The sequence below is a fragment of the Varroa destructor genome, unplaced genomic scaffold (assembly GCF_002443255.2).
Source record: "Varroa destructor unplaced genomic scaffold, Vdes_3.0 BEIS01000003.1, whole genome shotgun sequence".
Lineage (NCBI taxonomy): Eukaryota > Metazoa > Arthropoda > Arachnida > Mesostigmata > Varroidae > Varroa > Varroa destructor.
The window spans coordinates 19,023,898-19,048,417 of record NW_019211456.1 but is presented as its reverse complement, the minus strand read 5'-3'; the positions used below and the strand labels follow the sequence as shown (position 1 = coordinate 19,048,417).

The 24,520-nt window shown below is 39.5% G+C and overlaps 2 long non-coding RNA genes across 3 annotated transcripts; one reads left to right on the top strand and one right to left on the bottom strand.

The window, feature by feature from the left end:
* Positions 1-287: 287 nt before the first annotated feature.
* LOC147756628 (uncharacterized) lies at positions 288-23,797 on the top strand. Of its 2 annotated transcripts, XR_015324236.1 has the most exons (4): positions 288-850; positions 3,799-4,049; positions 19,193-19,605; positions 19,943-23,797. It is a non-coding gene; the product is annotated as an uncharacterized LOC147756628 (long non-coding RNA). The 2 variants fall into 2 exon arrangements; XR_015324235.1 differs by lacking the exon at positions 3,799-4,049.
* LOC147756629 (uncharacterized) lies at positions 10,998-15,371 on the bottom strand. The gene is made up of 3 exons (XR_015324237.1): positions 14,978-15,371; positions 13,954-14,121; positions 10,998-11,730 (listed from the first exon to the last, which is right to left on the bottom strand). It is a non-coding gene; the product is annotated as an uncharacterized LOC147756629 (long non-coding RNA).
* Positions 23,798-24,520: the final 723 nt, after the last annotated feature.

The following is a 24,520-nucleotide window of genomic DNA, read 5'->3' as shown; positions in this document are numbered from 1 at the left end:
GAGTGCTTGGCATGCCATTAGAAAACTAACATGAAAAAGAAAGGTCACGTTTAAGATACTTAAGAGAATTTAACAGAGCGATATATCCACAACCTACTAATATCAGATTCTAAATGTAACGATCTTGTGTGTTTATGTGGCAACATATGTTTAACAGAGGTAGACAGGTAACTTTGTGGAAAAAAAAAAAAACGCCTATTTTGAACATGATTTGATACCTAATATATCCAAACTATATGTTGGTAAACAATGTGATTTTTATATAGCTAAACTAGCCTTGAGCCAGGCTAAAAGGCCAGACGCCTTATGTAAATCATAATTATGCTTATATTTGGACGGAGGATTTTTTCTGAAATCACCAATAATAGATATAATTAGATTCCTTCGTTCATGGTGAACATGTACAATTTGCCGAACTGGATGTTTCTGAGTTATAGACGAATATTATATTGAACCTTTCAGGCTCGAACCGTGATGCGATTGATTTTACGAGAACATCTGCGAAATGAAAGAAACAACTAAATCACACTTAAAAAAAGTTACTGCCCTGCTAGGTGTGCAGGACTTGTGTGAGCTGGGTAAAATCCGTCTATTCAAGCTATACCGTACATATCTTTTTGCAAGCTGCAAAAGTACTCCCGTATCTAAACTACAACTGCCAGCTTCTCCTACTTCCCTGTAACGGTTTTCAATTCACAGTGTGGCCGATAGAACGTATATCGACAAAGAGCGGTACTCTGTCGAGTTTCAAGGGGCGTACGGTGAGCGAAGCGCGTCTGGCCTTCGAACACTGACTCTATTGACAGCGGCAGAATGAAATGTTTCATCTGGAGACTCCTTCCTAGGAAAGGTTAGTTAGTCTAAACTTTGTCGATATAGGTGTATTCCGAACGTTTTTTTTTTTTTTAATCTAAATCTAAAGTTTTATCTAAAAAATCTAAATAAAGCTAAGCGGAGCTTAAACTCGATTTTATAATCATCTAGATCTGGTATTAGTTGAAAGGATTTCATATTCTGCACACAGATAAGCTAGATTTGTTTAAAATGAAAGTAAATTTAGAAATCGATGCTATTTCACGCCAATCTCAGAAATGGGGTCTCGTATAGCACAACATTGGCCGCCTTGTATAGATTATTGATATATAGATAAGTCCCATATTAATAATACCAATTTACTTCAAACAAGTGCATTTTTATTTTGAAATTAGTATTAGGCTAGATACATTATTGAATACAGTAACTCGTAAAGATTTAGCTAAAAATTATCTACACATTTACCTGTTAATTAATTTAAGAGCTGATTCTACGCATTTGATTTCACTAGTTAAAACCTATTAGGCCTTGATGCTGCACGGCGCCTATTACAGTTCATATTAAGAAAAGATCGATAATAGAAATAGAAGTCCAAATATTGTTTTTCGGCCTGTTGACCTGAAGTAAGAGTCGATCGATGAGTGCCGAGTAACCTCCATTGGTTCTAGTGCATAGCCAGGTATGCTCTCGAAAAAAACTCTGGAAGGAGTCTTTTCTATGTTTCTTTTTCAAAATTTCGCCCCTTCGTTTTTCGCCCCCTTCGCCCCAATCGCGTTGTCGGAGCCGCTTTCTCGGCATCTAGAATTGACTCAAACGTAAATTAGCTAACGGCAGCAGAGCGTTTTTGTGCTTTGTTAATTCCATGAACGTACTTCATTTTCCTTCTAAGGGGCTATTAGAAGCTCGCTTCATCTTCGTTCCTGATAAGCACAGAATCTTTTTTATTTTTTTTATTTATTATTTATTTATTTATTATTTATTTTGGGGATTTATGGTTTACTGGTGGAACGATGCTTAATTACTAATTGAAGTTTACTAAAAGCCATCCTATATTTAACAAAGTCTAACATTATCTCAATGCACGATTTAATCAAAATTGAGCAATTGTTGATACAAGCCAACCTTTTGCGATAGTTACATACTTTGTGAGCGCTGTTACTCTTCATGGCGATCAAAAGGTCCGAGTTGTACCTACCCCCCATTAAAGTCCACTTCATAATTTCGAAATTGTGCACGGAGCGTCTCAAGACAAGTGGCCTATTGCATCTCTATCTCGCTATCAAATAGCACACAGATCACTGCTAATCAGTATTTCTAACTGACTTCTTAATGGTTTCTCCAGTAGCCAAAATCCAGTTTATCTGTTACATAGTATATGTAATGCGAAACGGTACATACATACATACACTCTGCCGTCAAAAAACATGATCAGTTTGTCATACATTGGCATCACCTATTGACGTTCACCTGGCAGCACAGCCGATTGCTCAGATCAGATATCAGATAGCGCCCACGTGTGCTCCAAGCCAAAACGGCCCTACGGAGCCTTTGCCCAGTTTACTCAGACAGAATCAGGAGTGTCTACTTGTCGTTCTAACTACCTAGCAGCACCATCACCGCCGCCACTAGTCAGTAATTCAGCTGCCTTGCCATTCGCCTTCAGTGAAGTGGGTAGCCAACTGGGACTGGGGCAAACCGGCTGTCAAATCCATCTGGTTTTCATGATGCCCTTGTCGCGAAGCAATTCTATTGGTGCTTACTTGAACGACGAACGTGCTGCCTCGCATGGCTACCCCAGCGTTTCCAGGGGCAGAATGACGACGGCGACGGCCACGGCCACGGCCACGACGACGACGGCGACGGCGACGATGATGACGATAACGGGCAAAAAGAGACAGACAGCCATGGAGGAGATGCCCCCATATGTAAAGGTACTATGGTGGCTGGTGTTCACTAGCTATTCGCGAAAAGCCCGCCTATTCACGCTGACTCTAGTATATCCGTATTGCCCCTAAAACAAACCCAGACGGCAGCCTGTTCAAAGGTAAGAGAAAACAGATAACACTAGCCGTTTACTGTAGTCAATCCAGGACACAGACTATTTTGACTTCTCAGTATATCGACCACTGAGCATATTAAGCATTAATATACGGCCGCGAGACAATGTTTTGCTTGGTTCAACTATGACAAGTACTTCGTTTGTCTTCACAGACAGAAGTGGAAGTAGAACCTACAGTCACCGTCATGGTTACCATTCAAGAGAGGCAAACAAGTGTCCCGTGCAACGTGCAAGCTACGTTGCAATTCCAAGTGACAGCCTTCCACTTGATACACACGTTCCACGGACGCACCTTCCACTTGCATGCCACAACATACACACACATATACATGTATATATAGAAAGAGAATTAGAAGACGAGGGCGAGTGCAGGACTTTATGCCGGTTCACTCCGACAAACGTTCCAACAATTGCACAACATTAATGCTACCGCCTGCGTTGTGAGTAATAAGACAAGTAATAAAAACGGAACGAAATGTAAAAAAAAGCACTGTGGACCTTGTTATTACAGCAGATCAATGTAGACAAAATATGCGGCTATACAAAATAATACTGCTTAAATCCAAATCTGAAATAAAAACTACTCTCTACTGCTATGAAAACCAGTCCACTTCGAGGTACAGTGGAATAAATAACTACCTCACTCCCCACCCTGCCCGCCTCCTTCCTTTCTTAGATCGCTCATTTCGAAACGATCGCAATGATTAGGTTGCCTCTTCAGATCCATTGGATTCATCCACCAAAATCGACTGCGTCTACTTCGAGCTGCGTTGTTATTTTACGATTTTAATTTATTGGTATGTCGTCTGCGCTTCTGCAACGGGAGCTGCTGCTAGCGGTATTATACGAGGCAGAAGCCGATTACTCAACTCCTCCCTAATAGCCTGATTGTTTCTAGAACTTCTCCAGCGGGCCTTTGCTTGCAGGCGGTGGGGATAACTTGCGACTGGTTGGCGCCCGAATGCAAATAAAAACGTTGTAAAGTGTCCGTTGTTCTTCGAGTTGTCGACTCGAACGGCAATTCGGACTTGCTCAAACTCAGAGTGACCCGCAATGAAACCTGGAACAGTGTCAGCGTCGTCAGCAGCTTCGCTAGCGATAGCGGGAAAGCCTGAAACAAGGACAGAGGCGAAAGCAAATGGCGGCCCATAGACGAAGGTTGGGACGTCGTCATTCGGTGAGTGGCTATGTGGGCGTACACGCAGAAAGTGGGCGGTGGGCGAAAGGGGAAACCTTGTTGCGTTCTCTATCTCTTCATGACCGACCAAATGATTGCCTCCCGCTAGCTTTTCGTAGTACTACGCGGCCGAAAACAGGCAGGCAAACGAGCAACGCTACTGTTAGAACAAATCACAACATACAGCCTCGTTGATCTGTTTGATCTTCTGAAGATACACGAGTCGTTTACATAATATTGCCTAGGAAAGCCTCACTTCAGTTTTAGATTTATAGGATTGAATCGTATCAATAAACTGTATGAAGAACAGAAAATTCGGAGTTTTCAAAGAATAATAAAGGGAGATATTGTTTTTGCTAAGGCTAGCAGCATACACGTATTCAGCTATTTGTAAAGGGCCATCCATGGACTAGGCATTGACGAGGTCGAAATTTACTGTACGACATCCAGCCGACGGTAAAGGATGATGGCTGGGTGGGAAGGGTACGATGAAGTATACACTATCTATGCTCGAGATTTTAAATCATTTCCAGTTAGACTCACTCCAGTACTTCCTGCTTAATTTTCGCGTATCAGAGAGGCGAAGAAAAACATTAAGCGTACTAAATTAAGATTCACAAAAGTTATAGTCAATGCTGTTAACTAAACAGATGCAGAGGTAAAATTTTTCAAAGTTGTAAAAATTTCTCTCAAATGAGGTTAGGCTATGGTGCAGAAGTTTTAAGGACAAAAAAGGCTAAAAATGTTGAATGTACTCACTCGAAAGTCCTAATCCGTAGAGAGTTCATAAACCTGAATCTCTACACACCCGGATCAGTTTACTTCAAATGCCGGGTTAAGTTTTCAAAAGCTCATATTTTGCCCTAATGCAATCGCTTGACATAACTGATTTCATTTTTTCCCCTGAATCCATTAAATTATCGTTATACGTAAGAGAAGAAAAATAAATTTCTATTTAAAACTGAAAATTTATACAATAAACATCACATATTAGTAAAACAGCGTCGAATACCATTTTCTGCGCAAAACCAAAGTCACATTCTCTGTTGTATATACATTGCTGCCTCTGTTGTATATATTGTACAGAGGAAGTACATGATGCCCGGGTTTTCTGATAAAGCAGACCTGCTCAAGGGCTCTCCAAAGTGATCGTATAGCCTAAAGTGAGTGCAGGGCATGGGACTAAGTAGAAATTATGGGCAAGGCCAGATGAGAAGACTCTCATCCCATGGCAACTGGGCAGGACACGCCCTACTTAGGTCAGAACCGTTACGATGGCCACGATGACGACGCAGCAGCGGCGCCCGAACGTCGACTCATATACACACGCGCTCCCACACTCTTACGTAGAAGTTGGTAGGTAGAGGTCCAAAAGCGTCACTGCGGCGAGATAGCGCAAACATATCGTACGCATTGCGAAAAGCGCCAACAATAAATTACAGAAATATAAAAAAAGGGCGTCGCCGGGGGGGAGCCGGGGGAGAGTTAGAACAGAACTATGCTATAGTGCACTGCTAAAGTTTGAGATACTGGGATGAAAAAGCAGCTCGAAAACCTTGAGGTCGACAGCGGTACTGTCCACTAGAACAGGGGCTGTTATGTATTACTCCTAGTAAGGATACACGAAAGAGGCAAGAGACGAGAATTTTATGCGCAGAGCTCCTCGGCACTTCGGAGATACTTTCAAGGAAGTTTCAGACAGCATTCTACAGTATATGTCAGTACGCGTATAGGAAGTTGTTCGCGCATGAATAGCGTTAGTGCTTTTACTTCTATAAAGTACACCATTAAATGGAAGCTAGCAGTTAGTCAAAGTGATAATGAACAGAATAGAAATACATACTATGGATTTTTCATTTTTCACAGTCCGATAAACTTGTTTCACGACGAAAGCTATTGAACACACTTGAACCGAGAATATATTAATGAAGTACACCATTTATAGACCGATTCCATAATTGAATTTCAAGCCTGGTCGATGCTTTCCTTCAAGATGCGCGTAAATTTCCTGTGAATTTGTTTTAATTCGTGGAACTTATATTTTGTAAAAATCGATTATATTTCCAAGTATGTATTTACAATTGGTTAATTTGAATAGTCCCAAGATACGCGTACGATACAAAATCTGTTTATTAGAGTTTCCCATTAAAGTCATATTTATTTGTGGTTCTTTGACGGCTATAACAGGAATAGACTGAAAGGGAAACAGTAAGTGCTTGAAAAATAACGGCAGCTGAAATTACGAGCCCCATGATCTATATGCAAGCACATATTTTCCAGTCGATGTATTGTTGTTCCATTTGTTCCTCCGGAATAATTCAGAGACCGCTTTACACAGGCTACCCTATTTCATATTCCCTGAAACAAGTAAAGTTTGATAATATATAAATATATATTGAGGCGGGCTGGCCTAGCTGTTTCGTTGATTAGCCAAGACAGATACTTCACAACCACTCGTTCTGATCTAATATAGCCGACGTGATTGTCATAAATCAATTGTCAAAAAAGTGACGTAAATGTCATAATATCCGCTCTGTTTTAACTCAGATGTGCTCATCCGGCCGCTTGTCCTTACCCTGCGGCCGAATTCTCAAACTTCTTTTGCTCTCTCTCGACCCTTCCGTGACCCTTTCGTGCGTTTGTCCGGTGGTATTTGTTGTGTGGTACTCTTGACGCGATCGGGGATGCCCTGCACGAGCCCAAGGCAACTTGCACTAAGTCCTGCTGACTGCCCCAAGTACATCTTGGTACTTTATATGATCAGCAGGTCTGAGTTGTCCTGGGAGTGCCTTAGACGATAATGACAGTTTGTCCCACACAATATGGTTGAGGCTTCCCTTATTTACTCCTTTGCAAGTCAGCACAAAGATATCTATATATATAACGAGTTCTTTTTTAGAACAAAACAACAGATATTTTATGGCCAACAATAGTGCGCCATTTGTTAAATTTCAGCGAAGATTAGCCATTAGCCTCTCCTTCCGCGGTGGACAGACCGCCACCTAAGACTAAGCACTTCCTTTCTTGCCGGAAATTGACAGTCTGCATTACCGCCAGCTTTCACGCGTTTTCCGAAAAATTCGAGGAAAACTGTCATTAGACAAAACAAACAGTCTCAATAGGGTTTAGACTTACGCTTGGAAATTTATCAAAACGGCTGAAAAAGCCCATCTTTGATAAACGCTGATTTTTGATACGGAAATTAGAAATACTTATTGGGCCACCTGAACAAGGTTCAGTGGTTGGGTTTTTTTACTTTTGCACCTCTTACTTAAATTTGCTCGTTTTGAGTACTTTTACCTTCAGGGAGAACTAGCCTGCTTTTAGCTAAAAATTTAATTTTACTAAAATCTTTGTACAAAACGTATTTAAGCGATATTATTTTTATTATATTATATATGATATAATCGAATTTATACCTGTTAGGAAATTATTTGCACATCGAAAAACGAACGTTTCGCAAAGAACTAGTAACTGGCTCAGATCTCAAATTGTAGTCGCGATGGATGTCGGTTATCACCGTCACCGTTATACGATCACCGTTATACGATCACCGTCAGAAACGACACTTTTAGCACATGTAAAACATTTCATTAAAATATCTATTGTCTAGATACGGTTTCGATAAAACTTTCGACGCTCTATTCTGTATACAACACATAGCAGTCCGGGCACTTTTGAGGGCGACGTAAAAAATACTGATGATTTTTTCTGGGTTGGCTGGGCTCGGCCAAAAAAAGCTGATGATTAAAAACCTATACATAAATAACAAGCCTTTACAACTGGAAAATTGAGAAAAAAAATTTTTATGAACACGAATTGTTTCAATCAATTACATTAATCCGTAAATTAATAACTGAGAGAGTTCATCGTATTGTCGCAAAGGTAGCACCACTTCTAATGCTAATTACTGACTCCTTGTTCTGGACGTACAGTAGATATGAATGTCCTATGTTGTGGTTTAAAATAAGTAACGCTCATATATAGGGTGCACAAACAACAAAACAGTTTAAGCCCACAGTTTAGCTAGAATCTAGCCATTAGGCCAACTTTAGGAAATTTCGCCTTATTAGTACTGTTTATGTTGTATGCATATGAGTTGGACGCCTTTGCACCAATAAACCTAGAATGATGTACTTTAGTTTTCTCTCTGGTGAGATAATAAGGCTAGTTATATTGTAAATTTCGCAAAATACAGTATTACCGCTTTCGATTAAATCAAATATTTACTCTTCTTTAAAGACCGATAGAAATTCAACAAAACGTTTTTTTGAAAACAACAATAGAAACACAATTTATTTTAAACTACCTTCGTTGGTCGAAAACATTTCTGATATGGATGCGGTTAAAGGGACCAACCAGGCGATAGTGCAAGTGGTGCAGTACCCGAAAGAACAGCTGTCGGCATAAAACAAGCAAATATATTTAGATTCAGCTGGTTAATATGGATATCGAGTGGCTAGCGAAATTTGGTCTCGATACTTGGCACGAAGTCACATATATTCGTACGAACGGCGAAACCTAAAGCGGAACGATATAAACACCGTAATAATATATTGGACAAATGTATATACATTTCAATCGTAAACTTGCCGTTTTTCCTTATTGTAAGCCTATGTTCTTTCATAAATACAAGGTTGCTATGGGCTGATAAGTTCACTCACCAAAAGCTAAGTCACAAAATGAATTGGCATCTATTGGGTGATAGAACAGCCCGCGTGCATTACAAAAAATAGGCAAGTACTAATCAAATATGTATTACATTTATCTAAACCAAAACCTTCTGTTTGCCCAACCAAAAAGTTCTGCCCTATATATACATGCCTTAAAGCAGAAGTCGCGGCTGGTCGAACTGTGTTCGAGTCATCTGATAGGTACGGAATATGGTTTCCCTAGAGAATTCAAGTAATCAAAATTGCAGTCGTAAGCAAACCAGTTTCTCAATAACAATGGAGTTTTTGCACATCCAGTTGACTGTTCAAAAACCAAGGCCTATTGTCCTTCTCTTAAACTCTTCGCTTCTATTGTCGCGAATATGGAGTTTTGTAGGAATTTTCAGACATTATCTTGCTTAACTCAGAATACTGTTAAATTAAGTTGCTATTAAATAATTAAGCTTAATAGCGTGAAATTACAGCATAGCCTTAAGTAGCTTGGACGCGGGATGGGGAGACTAAAATCAGATTTTGAAATAAAATTAATGTTAGCAAAAAAGTGGGTAAATAAAAAGCAAAAAAGTGGGCTTAAAATAAGGAAAAACAATAAGTTTGTGATTGCGAAACCATAAGCAGTAGAGGCCGATTTAGCCACTGATTGAAGAGTTCAATTTGAAGGAATATGCACTGCAACTCATCGTTAGCACAGCCATCACACATAGAATGATTTGCCCACGAGAGAAAATGGCTCAATATATTGATAAGTGTTATGTAATCACTCTACATGTATACTTATTTCTAGAATAGAAATTTGCAGAACGTTATTTATTATATACATGAAGTAATTGTTATTGCTTTTTATTGCTAGAAGTTCCGTCGGCATATGTATGTATGTGTACAGCTTTTCTTCTTATAAATCTAATACGTACCGTTAGCTGGCTTAGGTCTATCTGGGGTATAATACCATTTCTCAATATATAATCATCTTGACGATATCGTATCCACTGTACAGAGTGCGTACCATATTGCTCTGAAACGTGCTTTCTTTGAGTATATCTTGTTTTTGTTTACGATATGTGTATATGTATGTATGTGTCTGTGTTTGTGTGTATGTCTGTGTGATTTCGAAAAATCACATCACTCTCTTTAAATCATCGAGGCGCCCCATCCGCGCCTTTCTATTGCGTTGCAATTTGGTGCATCTCAATGCCAACATCGGATCGCTCCCGCCAGCACCTTCGTCTTGTTTTTATCGCTTTTCCTGCTTCCCATTGTACAGCGTTTATGCTCTGCGATCCGAAGCCAAGCGACGCTAGGGGCTCCCATATCGAGAATGATGACTGTGATCCTTGAGTGCACCACTCACGCTCGATTTAGCCATTCTCCGTCTGACATCTGCAGTCCGCTAAGATCACTGCTGAATCAAACCAGACCAAGCCTAAACATTGATCGAAGTCTGACCCAACCCATTAAATATAGAAACGTTCCAATATGCTTCTGTCTGCCAAATGCTAGTTAGAGACTGAATCCATCTTTTCGTTTCGATGACGCGCGGCACATCACCGTGCTATGTCCCAACTGCTAGCATCAAAAAGAACCCTAGCAAATTTTGTACTCAATCCATGATCCCTTCTTGGATAGATAAAGATAGATAAATCGCTACCACGGGCCAAATGGCGAGCGGAGAAGACAAGCAATGACGAACCGTAATATAGGTCTTCGTCCTTATGACCGTAACGGAGAGCAGGCTAGGAAGGAGGGAGGGAGGGAGGAAGTAGGTAGAGATGGGAGTGTAGTGCGTGTCAGGCGTCACAGGCAATCAAATATATTTATGCTTATTCCTTTATCGTATCCATGCGTTATTTATTCCGTTCGTTTTGAAGATGCTAATGTTCTGCTTTTGGTTTGTCTAACCTCAAGTCCGTCGGTGCCCGCTACTCTAGCTATATATGTATATATATATATACACTACTACTACTGTATTTGCTATATAAATAAAACGATTTTTAGCCATAATTTGTGTCTCATGTGATTTCGCAGTATTTATTATATACTCAAATTTGAACCCAAAAGGTATTTAGAATTAAGCAGCAATAATCTAAAAATATATTAATATTATAAATATATTAATGTATAGACAAAATACTAGAACAATTCCTAGCACACGTATGTGATAAATTTTTGGTGCCGTTCAATTTAAAGAACGGGCTACGAAGAATTAGTACACTGATAGATATATATATATATATATATATATATATATATATATATATACATTGATTCAACATAAATTTTATCTACCAGAGCTTTTTCAGTGTGTTCGAAATTTATTTTAACATAACGCGCCGCTAAACGTCCTAGGGCGCAAACTAAATATCCATGCATTTGTAGATACATATTCATCGAATATCCACCTGGGCATTCTACCTGGCCACACGAGCTGAACCGTGGATTTACAGCGCATTGTCAGAACACGTTGGCGTTCTTTATACAAGTGGTAATAATTAAAATGATTTAATTGATTTGCATTTATGCATATTTATAGTGCCTGGATCTAAGTCCATAAAACGCTTGATAGAAGAATGCAGAAGCTATATATATTGAAATGTACCTGGGATAAATGTTTTTTTTTCCGACAAACAACGTACATGTACAATCTTTGGCGTGTGACTGTTGATTGAGTTTAAGTTTGTCTAACTCGAAATCTTTAAGTTAGCAAGCCATTTATTCAGGCACATGGCTATGTTACTTTCAGTAATAATAGCTATCCTCTTAAGAATTTAGCCATGCCGCTTCTGGCCAACCCACAATCTATCTATTTCCTGCCAATGCTGTAAATGCTAATCGTTTTGTTGAAAGATCTCTGAGCTGGACGAAAGCGTTCGTTTCGCTTGCGCTACTGTCGCCTTTTCTAAGTCTATGTTTTTTTACTTCATTAGTTTTTTTGGTGCTAAAACGCGATGCAGTGATGTTCTAGCGAGAAATTCATGGTCTAGCTCACGGTGGATAGAAGGAAGGTCGTGTAGCTGAAACACAGAAAAGAAACTATGAACAGTAGGAATAGCAGCTGCGGTTTTAGAGGCTAACTTACTAGACGTCTCTCATTTTAGCCTAGCTTAAGGCGTGTCGAAATCGTATGTCTTGGCTTGCCAAAGCTATCCTTGCTATAAGGTTAACTCGAGTAGCAAAAAGTAAAACAGGTTACATAACCGAAGGTGACCGGATAGTGGGTTTTTGCTTAAGCTAGACAAAGATAACTACAATTATCGAAAGATTTGTGTGATTTATAATGTTTGAAAGCTGGCGGTTTGCTTTCTTTGGCAGAGTTAGATACCGATCAAACAAAAATACGCGCTACTTGGTCGTGTCTTTTTAGGTACGTATTGCGTTCTGTTATAGCGCTCATGACAGAAGGTTGTCGGATTTCTGGCCACCAGTTGTAGCAAAAGAAGTAATTTTATATACGTATAGCTGGAACATGTCTATATATAGTTAGTCTATAACTGTTTTTAGTTGTACGTGCAGTATTGTCTTAGATAAGCGTCGCTTCGGACGGTCGGCTCCCACCAGGATAGAACAAAGTCTCTTTTCATCTCCCTCTCCCTCTCCCTCTCTCTCTCTCTCTCTCTCTCTCGAATACACACACACATATCTTTCTATCTCTCTGATATTGACTGCGTTGTCGCGTAACATTGGCAAGTTCTCGTAGATCGTCACTCTGATTTTCAGCCGAAAAAAACAGACAGGGGATATAACTGGACGAAAATAAGACAAGAGGCTCATAGGGTCTTTTCCGTGTTGACCGTGTATCTGTCAGCAACGAGTAACAACCTAAGATCTGAAGTAGGACCGGTCAGCAGCGGCGCTTTCGATTAAAAATAGACTCGAAAAAATCTAATGAATGTTAGGGAAACGTCTCATAAGCTTAACTACTCTGTCATTGCATTAGGTAAGTTGAAAGGCCGGCGTAGACTTCACGTATACCTTAAACACTCACAATCAACTGCACGTGCTCCTTTTATATATATATATATATATATATATATATATATACAGCGCCAAAAGGCGCATTGGAGTTTGCTTTACTAATTTAAACGATCCGTCTCCATTCCTCTAGGGAATCCTCAATACCATCAGATGTACTGCGCTACTTAATTATAATGAACTTCATACTATTTCTTTTGTGAAGGTTTTTTAATGAAAGTTGGACATGATTGTTAAAAGAACATTACATTACAGGGAGGCCACGATATTCTGACCCAAGGAACAGGTAATCTCGTGTAAATTAATACGAGCGCTTCCAGGGTACAGCGGCATTGTGCAATATCCCCGCTGGACAGGCGGTGAAGGAAAAAAGTTGCGCCAACAATAAACGTTAGTGATAAACGATGGTTGTTCATAAAAGGGAACGGCCAGCGTAAGGTTGTTGTAAAAGGCGAAACCCACATTGCTTTCTGGACACAGTGCCTTTCTGGGTGTGCCTCTGCGGCTGCGAGATGGGACTGGGCGACGAGAATTCCCACAAACAAACTTTTTATTTGTGGCGCTCTGTTTGTACTGCACGTGATTTGAGAGTTAAAGGCAGAAGAAACGGGTGGCTACTGGCAATGTCCGTCTGTGCTGAACGCGTCGTTCTCGTCGAAACACCCCCGTATATGGAGAAGAAAAGTGCATCTACATCTAGCTTTGAGGCCAGCGCCATACCGAAAAGTAGCCACTGAAAAAGTTCGAAGCGAAGGAGCCAGTCTAGTATTAGAACAAGCGAGACAATTGCTCTTTAGATAAGCAATAAATTTTGACGTTACTGATCACGGATTTCTATAGATACCAAATAGCTACTGTAAAGGTGACACGACTTAGGTTATCACTTATCAATAGAACTTTCCTTTGTCTAGTTAATATTGGCGTTTGTTGGTTGGCCAGCGATGACCAAGCAATGAATTATGAAGGAACTTGATGGTCGGAACTTAGTGTCTGGGTATGCAAACCTAGAGCAAAATTCAAAAATAAAATCCTTTTTTTAATTGCGAAAGTCGCAATGACGATTTCGTGTAGGAAAAGCACCATGTGAGACGACGAAGGCTTGTTCTATGAATAATATTGTACTATGGATGTATTACTAATATCGCAGCGTATCTCTAAGCAGTAAAGTTGCGATACGGAACTTGTAATTTTAATAGATTTTCCAAAATATGAAAAAACTATTTGGAAAAAGGTCGGAAGTACACACATTTTAATGGGATACTTACTCTCCATCAGAACCAACTCGTTTCTTCCCTTAAGTTAAGCCTAAACCAGACGTACTCGACAATTACGCTTGGGAACAAATAATCACACGAATATCAACCTAGGAATTGTTCTGTATGTAGTCACGGTTGGGTGGAGATGGCTCGAAATCGATGCAGCCATTGTTTCATCTGTAATATTTTAACAAATATTATCCTGTATACGTCAAAGTGAACCTGTAGTTACCTTCGATGTAGATATCTCGAGCTTAATTTATCTTTCAGCCTCCAAATATAGAGGTATCAATAGTGTAAAAAAATACCCAACTGTACTATGCTAGTTTACTTACCAAATGAAAATTAACAGCCGTTAGTAGGTCAAAATAGTTTACATAGAAGCTGACATACATAGAAGTATACATGAGATGAACTTCTCTTTGTTTGTTTTGCCACCGCGGGAACAAACTGTCTCGAGTATTTTTTATGATTTCTACCGCAAAGTATGACTGGTATAAGCATATCATACCTTCTCTCCTACTTATTATTTCTCTAGTCTCAGCTAATGCGATGCAAGAGAATCAAATGCATAGAGATATAAACACTAAATAAATTTGACCCACATAACTTATCACGTAAACCGCACGCTACAACCACAACTATAGGCTTCGTCACAGTTGAAATCGCAAGGTCATTAAATCTAATGGCTGACCAAGGCGTCATTGTGTTAGGTAACCCGCATTTAATAATCACGTTAATGATAGGGACGCGGACAAGGGTGACTCGTTAGACTAGTATTCCTATGCACAAATCCCAACATTGAGGGAAACAGCAAGAACATTTTTTGCAGTCGTTTTGTCAAACAAACGAATACTAGCTTTGCTAACATGAACAGCGTCGCACTCCTTAGCGGTAACACCAATATCCGTAGATACAACGCAATACTAACGAAAATACACACGAAATACATGAGACATCGCCGCGATTTTTTTTAAGAAATGTGCAGATCAAGCTGGACACAAACATGTCGTATTGATGAGGTTAAACGTACCCGCTGCGAAGTGCCGATCAAGTCCAGCCAACTTCTAAATGCAGCCCCTTATTGGCATCAGTAATAATCGTATGCAATAGCTAGCACTCTGTAAATAGTTAGCTCGTATGGGTTGTGATATGGGTTGCGTATGGGTTATCGTATGGGAGCGATAAACGAAAAACAATGCCCAAACGGCACTGTTATCATATGCTCGTCACTTTTTTATCTTGGGCCGAGCGTTCACAGAGCGACGTAAAGAGGGGAATCATCAGGCCATTTGACATCGTCATAGAACGTGCCGTGCGTCCGCCTGTCGTGTGCCGTTGCGAGATGCCAAACGGAGAAAGGCCGACGACAACAACTGCAATTAAAATAACAAAACAATAAGATAAAAATAACAGCTACAAATTCTTTTGAATGGCGTCACGTAAAGCAAACACATAATAATAATAACAATAATGAAAGTTACGTCGGATTAGGGCTCACAAGTGTGACTATCGAAGAATGACAGTATTAGCATAATTTTTTTATGTTCACTATTTTTATCCTAACCAATGAACGTACGCTGCCTTTTAATTCAGTTTTGCTTTCTCTATGCACCAAACACTGCGGTGGACATCAACAAATCGATGCGGATGTATATTGGAAAGTTGTTTTTCCTGTATACAATTCCGTGCCAGCAGTACATTGCATTATCCTACACGAGCTGCACGCCAATAGCTCCCTGGACCGTGCAGGATGAAAATGAACCCAAATCGAGTGGGAAAAAAATTAACTGGGGAGATTAATGTACGCGCTTTTTCAAAGGCGCAATTCTACCAAGAAGATGGAAAAATGAAAACGCCGATGTCCAGCAAGGCCATCGACTCCAGATTAGTGTAGTCAGCATGCTGCATCACTAATTAAATGACGACGAAGACGACGCTGTCAACTAGGGTGTCTTCTATTATATTATAGCAGAGCTGAAGAGCTTGATAATGTTCAATGATTTGACAGAAAGAACTTTAACGGCATGCTCTACTGCTCCATTAGCTGCTACTATTGCAGTCATCGTTGTGCTGTTGTTGTTGTCGATGCTGACAACGAGACATGTACGTATCTATTTTTTTGAACTGCCTTCAGGGAAGCAAGTTCACGAAAAAGCATTGACAAGAGCATCTATCAATTCCGTAGACAAGCGAGATGGGTATCAAATAAAAATTGGCAGTGTAGCGTAGTCTGAGTTAAGGAGACACGAACACAAGACGCAAAAGGAGAAGTGCCATTGGCCAAAAGTGGCGGTTTTTTCTCTGTGGTAGGCCCTCCAGCGTGGCCTGCTCATAGCGATAATCAAAGCGCATTATCCTGTTAATGGCGGCAGAAACCAGAGCGTGAGGTGCAACAGTCAGGCGAGAACACGCCACGTTCGAACGGGGAATGAATGTTTGCCTTGGCAGCGCTGAAGGCAAGTTCATTCGAAGTTCGTGAGAGAAATTTAGTCGCTGGTCCCTTCGCAGCGCATTGCAGCGGACAAGCGCGACAAATCCTCGGCCTTGATCAGGACAGACTTTTGGCGGATAATGGTAATCAAGTGTGGTTAGGCGAGAATGGATAAGCAAACGCTCAGAAATCTGATAGCAGCCCAAAATCAGAGAAAATTGCCTGGTGGCCAGGGCGTGCTATCCTGAAAATGTGTCTCGTGTAAATATGAGACATTAACAAGCCGTTGTTTTGATACGCTAGCTTTTATACGCCGGCACATCGCTGTACATTCTTCTGTGTATGAGGTTTTGCACGCTCAGCCTTTCACATACACGAAGGGGGGAGAAAAGTTGCCATTGAGAGAGGAAAGCTTGTAGGTCGTAAGGTCGCAGCCTTTCGAACACGTGAAGTTATCTGTTAATTGACTAAAGTTTCTATTGTTTACATATAATATCGCTACAATGTTTCCGTTGGTTATGGTAGGTTCAAGAAATCATCGTGCAAGTCTGTTAGACATTGCGCTCTGCTCGCGACATATTGTGTTGAAGTTACCATACGGAGCTAATAACAAGTTGGCAAGTTACTTACCCGCTAGCAACAAAGCTTTACGCTTGACAGATTTGAATAGCCTAATCATTACGCTGATACAAAGACTGGATAGTAGCGCTTATTACGCATTAATACAACCCATCGAAATGTATAGGATACTATAAAGGAACAGACAATGAAAAACGTAGTTCGGGTGTGGCCTTTTTTCATACGCCACATAGATGCCTTTACCTTGTCCGCCTAGCGACCGTACCTGCAATAGGACTGCATCTGCTGTGTTATCTATTTTGTGTGTTGCATGTGATGATATATGTCTCTGTCTGTAGTAACGGCTTTCTCTCGTAAATAAAATAGAGTAGTAACTAATGCAGAATGATCGCGTTAACTCTGTCTCAGAACGCTGAATAAAGCATAATCTAGTGTTCGATCATTGTGTATGAATATGCTTAGTAAGCAATACACTTTATTTTTTCGGTGTATTATTTTTTGTTTGTTTTTTTTTTCTTTTTTATAGCCACGTCTCTGCTTCATATTTGTACTAGATAAACGCCGTTACGCCGTTAGTTACGCATTCGAATTTCTACGGCCTTTACGGCCAATTATATTCGACTCGTTAATTCTAACTTAACCGAGTTGCAAGTGCGCATAATTTGAATCGCTTTTTAACTTTACGTTGCTTGTTGGCATAATTTTCATGTTTCAAATGTTGGTATACTCCAATCTAGAATTTGGTAAATGCTAGTGTCTCTTCTGCTATTAGCAGTAAATAATAAGTTCGAAACAAAGCTCAATTGAACATAAATGCTTATCGGGCAGCCAGAGGACTGATAAAATTCATATCAAATAACTAAATGAAGGACTCGCCGAATGGCGGAAGATCTTATTTTGCCAAATAAACAAGAAAGACTGAATAGCTTTAAAATGAGACCCAACAGGCCTTGGTTGCAAAAAGCTTATGTTACACAGTTTTTGCCAAAAAAAAAACTCTGTCTCATGTATTAAATGTATAGTGCCGCTTACCGAAGAAATATTTTAATAATTCTATGTAAAAACGGCTAAATGTCATGTAAAACACATCCTTCTTCTCAATTCCTACAATGTATAGGTTCTAGCCGACTAGAATTTTAGATTTTAACAGCCCTCTGTAGCAAATATAGTTAATGTCTTAAAAAAATTGTCTCTTGATGAGCCATCGAAAATGACAGTTTCTGGCAGCGTATAAACTCGTATAAGCGCACATATTTAAATTCATCCCAACACTCTCCCAAGTTTTATTTATCCGATCCCAAATTGCTGTTCGTACCGATCTGATTTCTCGACAGGTACTCGACAAGGAACTCGTAAAAATCTGGATTCCAGTGCACACTCCAGTGTGCTCTACATCTATAGCGTTTGACATATATATATATATATAAATAAAATATACCACATCTTTATCTATCTATATATAACAATATAATATTCATATATATCTATATGATATATCTAATTTCACTAAATTGACTTGCGTATCACCTCTACTTAACAATTGTGCTTGAGTGACCGTTCTCAACTGTGCTACATGTCGTCTACGTATCCAGTTCTGAGCTTTATTCGATTTGGTACAGTGTATGTTTATCTCACTCGTCAGTACACAGTTAACTCCATGGTATCAGCATAGCAACAGTATAATGGTCACTTTTTGTTGAAAATGGTTGTAATAAATAGGAAACAAGCTAATGACCTCTGGGTGCCGATCTGCCTCGGACTTCTCTTTGGTCTCGAGCTTTCTGCGAAACAGTCGATCGGCGGCTCTGGTTTTAGCAAAAGTCAAATAATGGCGCGTATACTGTCCTGGCTGCGAAAATGAACCCTTGTGATTAGCTCTACAAGCAAGCATCCGGATAATCTACCGCATAAACTACAGCATAAGTTGTTTGGCCTTCGGACATAAAGTAGTGCCGATTTTTAAAGTCTGAACAATTTATTAACGTGTCACTCTACCTGAGGATTTTATTTTGGCGCAGAAATTAGAAAATTAGCAGAGTTGTGTCTGTTGGTTTTGCTTTAAAAATAGTAGTATCTACAGACGAGATGACAGTACTTATGCTTTTTCTTGCTACAGCGTTATCGATATAGATGACAGCTATGATTCAATAAATCTTCGATGTTGTTCGTCTTTTCCTTTGTTCGCTCCTCGTTTCTCTGCTTCTTTTTCCGTGGCGCCATGCCGTGTTTCTTTAGATTAGAAGAGGCGCACAACACCCAGAATGTCCGGTCAGCGTGCTTCGTTGAAGTCGCTGTTCAGCCACTTTGGCGACGGTTGTAGCGTACGGCTAGACGGCTTTCGACAAGTTCGACGTGGTCGACGACAAGACAGAAGCCAAGAAGAGAAAGGGGGGGGGGGTGAGACGCAGCGAAGAGTCAGGGGACGCACGAAGTCCAAACAAGATCATCCCTTCATCAACAAGCTGCCAAGCTGCTCCTGGCAGCTTTGGGACCTTCTGAGAAACATTTAGACACATACAAGCTGTTTAGTTCGACCGTTGGATCGGTGGACAAATGTCAACTCATCTATATGCGCATGTCCAGATAGATTATATTTGGCTGGGTCGTATCACCTCGACCTCAGTTTCGGCTCGCTATCTTGTAGAATGGTAAGCAGTAGTCACTCGAAACATGCATCTGATATGCTGCCTCTCATTTTCTCGTCTTAGGGAGCTTGACAATATTTTGCAAAAATATTTTTTGTTTTCTGCCTTTCTCCCTACTCATTTTTCTCTAACCATGCAACAAACGATAGTGCAGGTAACGGCTTAGCGTTGAGTAGCCTAGCAGCACCGATGCTGTTTGCTTCTTCGGCTTTACTGGATGATTTAATGCGAACGACTCGATCGGTAGAGCGAAGCGCAACAAAGATCACATAAAGGAACTGCGTGACAAGGTGATTATTACTAGCTCATTTCTGTTCACTGTTTACCGATTCTGGTTCAGGGGAGGCGACGCCATGTGCGCTCGGTTAAGATGCTTGACGCTGATCATCGACGGGCTTTGTCAAGGAACAACGGCTTCTTCGGAGCATCTCGCTATAGTAGACATATAGTATATAAAGGATATGAAGGACATAGATAATGCTTCTATAGATAAGAAGGGAGTCCTGAATCTCAAGTGGTTCCTTAACTCGCCAACGAAAAACCATAGAGTTAACAACAAGCTTAGCTCACTTCTGGAAAATCATAAATTAACACTATTTTAGACTAGGCAGATTATAGGCAAGGTGTTTCTGATTAAAAAAACGTAAGTCGGAGATCAAGAGAACTCTATCGGAGCGATAGATATGACCGTTGTATTTGTTCCAGTACATTTGCGTAGTTTTATGGTTGGTCCTTGTCGGTAGTAGTCTTATCCGAAGTTATTGTCGATAGGTGTATCCTGATCATTTTGAAAGAAGGCTGACTGGCCAAATGTATGAACCATCTTATATCGAGTACTTAATTACGTATAATTTCGTAAGGAGCTTTCTAGGATGTTGCATATATTGAAATGAAATGGATAGCTAAATTATGTAGTCCCAGTCGATATCCACCGTCTATTTTGTTAGCTATTTCGGCACCATATTTCAGGTTAGAATATCTACGGGGGTCGCCCCCCAAAAATCAAATTGATCGCCTATTAAAATGATTTACTTAACAATAATTAAAACCAAAATCAGAGGGCCTAGGTCAGAGCAATTATTGCGTTCTATTGATTCTGATTATATACGTTTTCCAATTGGAACTGATTTCATAAAGGAAGGTATTATTGTCGGAAGTGCTTCGAACCGCTGAGTCTCCGACTCAAACAGGAAGCCGCTGGTTGAAGTTTCTGAATGCAATATATGAACACCGAAAATCACGGGTTTGTGAGCTTCGAGTTTGTGACGTTAAAAGTAAAGGGGACCATTTTGATGCATGTACCCCTAATTCGATCTGAGCCTACAGATAAATTATATAAATAAAGCAAGAGAATACACATATAATTATTGCGAGGACGTAGACTAAATCTAAAAAAACTAAATTAAATTAATGTGTTTTTGTACTGATCTAACTGTAATAATGTCAGATACATTCTAAGCTAAACTCGCAACTTTAGAATTAGTTATATCAAAATGCTATACAAATTTGTTATTATATTTAGCAACAATAATGTAAACATGATGTTCATCTTTATAGTGAGTATTTTATTTTATATACAATAGCCCTTCGATAATGTTTTTTAGCTTAAAATAGCTCATTTACATCATGTAAGAGAACTAGTGTCTTTAAGGATAGCTTGTTAGAAAACCAATGAGATACATAATTTAGGAAAAATCACATAAAATCCGAATACTAGAAAAACTTTTCCAATTGACACCTATTTAGTGACAAGATCACTCTCGAACGAAGCTTCGGTCGTTAGAATATTTGTAAAAAATCTCGCCATGTTTGAGGTTTTATCGTTAGCGCAGAAGGATATCTATCGTTTGCTAAATGCTCATCAGCTTTATCTCGAGACGACGCACTCGTTTAATGCCAGTAAGCCTATATCAGTGATTCAATGATCCGTGATCAACAAAAAGGACGCAACTACCCAATCGTACAGATATAACCGTTCCAGGTCTTTTAAGGACTGTATCCTGTATTATTTCACTTTTCGTCGTTAATGCTTTAGTCGAAGTCGTGACTGCTAACTATAGGTACGCAATTGTTGTTACCTGACAGTATTCTATTCGACATAATTTTATAGATCTCAGGCAAGCGAATGTTAGTAGGATTTTAGCCGTTGACGCGAAATTCATAGCTGAGGAAGATTAAACGTCTAATTTAAGTTATAACCTGCATAACTTATAACGGACGGACCAACTAACCAGAAGCTAACAAACAATTGGCGAAAACGCGCAGTAGAGTAACGGTTTACCTGGTCTAAAAAAAGTGCAAATAAAATAGAATATTTTCATTTAAATCAAAACAAGGAATAAGTAATAATCTTGCTCCCGCAGGGGAAACGCGTGATTCCCCCCTCTCCACCCCCTCCCCGAAAAAAACGAACTTCTGTGATGACCTGACAAAGGGATGGACGCGCGACGGTTAATGTTTTGTTTCAGCTCGAAAATAGACACATTTCTGCATTATTTCTTCGTTTTTTCTTCGTTTGATACAAACATACATTGTTTTTAGTCAATCGTATATGGTAGTTATCTTTATACATAGTAGTAATAAAATGCATTTTGTTATTTGAGAGTAAATGGGTATCCGTCAGATTTGTATGAATGTAAGATCATCGCTAGCTGTAAAGATGTTAGAAATTCTCAGAGAAACAGGCCACCGAAAACAGAACAGGGCAAGCAAAAAACTATTGAACATTACAAATTTAAGTTGAAGTAAAAAGCGATCCTAAGTCAAACAATGATTTAATCTTCAGCACGATCTTAAAAAAATACTACATCAAAATGTACTGCCAAATTGAATCATGTGGTCCGGCAAGGTTCGTTAATCGAAAAGCTAACAGATTAGATACTATATACAAACGGCTTCCTGGAAACGACAGCTTTAGACGTTGGTAATGTGCCCCCTTAAGTGGAACATTCTTACAAACTGACCCTCTGATTCTGTCTTCTGAAGGTATCAGGGAAGACGGCTAATAACCTTGAGAGGTTCCCTTAATGTAGCTACGAATTAGCAAGCACTTTTGGGAAAAATATCAGCCGATGCCCTTTTACTTTAAAAGGGAGATGGGCTGCGATTATTGCATTGATAGCGCTCGTAGCGTAACGGCTAAGCCGGAACAAAATGTACATGACGGCTACGTGCTGAACTGTGTTAAATAAAAGATATAATGTTTAATATAAAACATTTATCTCACGCTGCAATAATTTGCGATACCTGTCTCTTGTATTCGAGACGCATTTGTATCCCTTGATACTCCGAAACCGTTCATTTCATTCGCGCTTTTAGAAAGCGAGCTACATTGGGCTATGAAGAAATCGAAAAATCTAGTGGATATGAGTTTTCATATTCAGCCTACGGCAACAGAGATAGCTCGCCATATAAACCACTGCATGTTCAGTGAAAACGAAGCAGACGATTTAAAAAATTCCGGGAATAAAATTTCTAGCTTGAAAATGACATGTTGAATGTTGGCATTTATAAGTATGTAAAAGCGGCATAGGTATTTACCTCGATCATATTAGGGTAAGAAAATAGTGCGAGGATCAGATACATGCTTTCTTATTTTTATTTTTACGTCACACCAAAATAATTGATTCGTGCACTGAATTGTGACGAACAGATCGATTCTTAATCGTAGACTGGCATAACAATCAATAGATTTATGTAACTGTACCAGCGTGACAATTTGGCGTCTCTGCTTAGTGATGTCAAATACAGATGTTATTCATTAGGGCTTTGTGTGTTTTTTTTGTGTATCGATTACCGCTGAAATGTTACTATCAACAATTGAAGGAGACAATGAAAAACTCCGTGTATTCTAGGTCAGTGAACAGAAGAACGCTTGATGTCACACTGCAAGAACCACGGTGATATAAGTGTAAGAGGTACAGTTGAAGGTACTCTGTCATTTACCGTACTAGCCTAATATTGCTTTCATAGATTACTATTCTTTCGAAATCTCGAGAACTTTATAGTAGAAAAATTATCCAAATCTAAACATGATGTCGAAATTGCCATTCGAGGCTCCTGTAGCTCAGACTTTTGCAACAACGGATAGGCCTTATCATCCAAATGACAAAGTCAGTATGTCACGTTTCGAACGACCTAATAAAAACACATAGACAGCCCTACCTTTTGCTATGTGCGCCCCGATAAATTGATTGTAGCAGAGCATCCGTTCTTCTAAATCTACATTTATCTAGGAAAAGGAATAATGATGGAGGAGGTGATCATTATTCACCCTTCGACCTCAGGCATATTTCTAATTATGCCGCTGTCAATTTCCAGATCTTTCCTTAACTGAAAAAGAAGTAGGCCACCCCAGTCGAAAAATATCGATTTCTTCAAGAGAAAGCTACTGTTTAGTTCTTTGGTAGCGTATTTCTAAAGTTATTTTAGTCTAATTCCTCCAAACTTTGTTTAAATCAGTGTAATATTTTATCAATCCTATTCATGAAGGTTTTAGAGCCTTCATGGCTTTTTTTTTTAGATCCTGGCTTCGTAACGGATGCGTTTTCATGCTTCACCCCGCTTAAAAGCCGTTAAGGTACAGGGAAAGGCTAATCTCTATTCTAAATGGCTTTAGAAAGTCCACAAATATATTGCAGGACAAGATTTGACAGTAAATCTTAAATGCCTGAAGTCGAAATAGAATGAAATACAAAATAAAAAAGAGAAGCAAAAACCCCCGGCGTTTGCAGCTGCAAGATAACAGGATGTACTTAAATTATACTTTCCATCAGTATCTTAGAACAGGAGCGAGAACTTTTTGTTACAAAGTATTACCCCTCCAACGACAGCAAAAGCAAGAAATTTTCGATCCTTGAACGATAGGACGCATATTTTTAGTTTGATTCTCATCATTTCCCACCTATTTACGACAGCA